We start from the raw sequence: 2225 nt of genomic DNA, 5'->3' as shown, positions 1-2225 counted from the left end.
TCTGGAGTAGGGTGTACAATTCTTCTTATTTCGGGATCCCTGGATTCTGGTGATGTCATGTTGCCTTTCAGGTTGTTGGAGGAATTCTTGCATTGGCGCCTTCCCATCTCTTCCTTCAAATGGAGCCAGGAGAGGCCTGGTGTCTTGGACCAGTCTTTGCTGTGACTGACTTCTGGGTGTATCTCTTCAGTGTAGAAGCAGGAACCGTCCCGTCCAGATGGAACTCCTCAGCACCAAAACATGGACGCCTGGTAGTCCAATGACCCGAGGACAAAAGGGGGAACTTGAGGGGCAGGGCGGGGATGAGTAGAACACAGGAAACCTTGCTGGACAAGCTGAAGGTGCACGTGCTCCCTTTCGGGGTTCCTTGAGGCCTGCCTGGTAGGCAGGCACTCACCGCTCTGGGTGGGTAGCCTTAGTGTAGGAGCTTAAAACTGTTCCTGAGCAAAGGACCTTGCAGAAAACACAGGCTTGGGGGAGGGGTGTCATGTGTAAGAAAGACAGCTTTGCAGAGGGAGCTGGGGGAGGGAGGTTTGTGCTCTTTTCTGGGACAATCCGCCCCTGGATAGCACACACTCACCCGTCCAGATGGAACTCATCAGCACCTAAACAGGGCTGCCTGGTAGACCAATGATCTGGGGACAAAAGGAAGAACGTGGCAGGCAGGGAGGTGTCCAGTAGAGCACAGGAGACCGTGGAGCACAAGCTGAAGGTCCCAGGGCTCCTTTACAGGGGACCTTGGGGCCTGCCTGGTAGGCAGGCACTCACGGCTCTGGGTGGGTAGCCTTAGTGTAGGAGCTTAAAACTGTTCTTGAGCACTGGTCCTAGCATACAGCAGGGCAGGGTTGGGGAATGGCTGGGGGGCTGGGTCATGCATAAGAAAGACAGCCCTGCAGAAGGAGCTGGGGGAGAGGGGTTTGTGCTCTCTTCAGGGACAATCCGTCCCTGGATAACACACACTCACCCGTCCAGATGGAACTCCTCAGCACCTAAACTGGGCCACCTCATTTAAAGTTTTATCCATTGTTCAACCCAATCTTCCTTCCTTCCTTCCTCTTCCTTCCTTTCTTACTTCCTAACCTCTTTACACGAATCTGTTCAGGAAATTTTCTATCTATGCACTTCTTCATCTATCTACTTACTTTGGTTTTTCACCTACCTAATTGTTCACCCACAAACCTAGCTCTCATTCATATGCCTTCATTCATTTTCCCATCAAGCTAAGCTTCTGTTTATCCAAACACCTGTTTTTTTCAACCATTCTTCTATCTGCACACCTATAAATAATTATTCAGATAGACACACATACAGAGACACACATACACACCCCAATGCCCATGCACTCAACTGTATTTCAATCCATTTCCGATTGATTCTTTAGTCACACAACCAGTCAGTTCATTCATTTATATCAATTAATCAATTTAGTTTTTCTTTTTATCAGTAGAAATAAATTATTTTCCATTGATTTATTCATATATTCATATTTATCCTTCTATTTACAGGATTTATTTCTTAATTCTTTCACTAACTGGCCTTTGCATTCATCTCTTATTTTTCTATCACTTAATCCATCGATCCACTATTTGAATCATCAATTGACTTACAAGTTGAATACATAATCTAGTGCTTAGTCTGTAAATTTCATTAACTCATGAATTTTTTCATTTATTAATTGGTTTATCCATTGATTTTATGTATTTATTTTTCACATTTCTATTGACAATTCATTTGCTAGTGTACCTACTTCTTTGTTATATTTCTGAGGATAGAGCCTTGAGTTCTTAATATAAAATTTAATGTAAAATCGTGGCATATGCATGAGTGGGAGCATGTGTGTCTTGAGCATGTATGTATGTATAATGTGTTTGCATGCTTGTGTATGTGTGTGTGTGTGTGTGTGTGTTTGTATAGAGAGATAATTCACTACCATGCAAAGGTAAACATTTTTACTGCTTTTCTCACTCACACTCTCATGCCAATATGATTGCATTGAAGTCTCCCTATGCAGGAGCCCTTTGCTGAATGTTTTTTCATTCTTTTGTTAAAACCCCACTGAAATGAGCTTGAAGTTCATGGAGGAGAGGTTTAATATAGTTTTAAGCATGGGCACAGAGAGACAGTTGCTTGAGAACAGGACAGTTATTTGTATTCTCAAGCACACTGAATATTTCCGGAGACTCTTCATACTGCATTCTTTTTTTTTTTTTTTTTTTTTGGTTTTT

At 43.1% G+C, this 2225-nt stretch overlaps 1 pseudogene; it reads left to right on the top strand.

Moving 5' to 3' along the window:
* Positions 1 to 2225, top strand: part of LOC101988806 — a 22694-nt pseudogene that overhangs the window by 13464 nt on the left and 7005 nt on the right.

This window comes from Microtus ochrogaster, unplaced genomic scaffold (assembly GCF_000317375.1).
Source record: "Microtus ochrogaster isolate Prairie Vole_2 unplaced genomic scaffold, MicOch1.0 UNK96, whole genome shotgun sequence".
In the NCBI taxonomy this organism is placed as follows: Eukaryota; Metazoa; Chordata; class Mammalia; order Rodentia; family Cricetidae; genus Microtus; species Microtus ochrogaster.
This window is presented reverse-complemented; position numbering and strand designations above follow the sequence as displayed.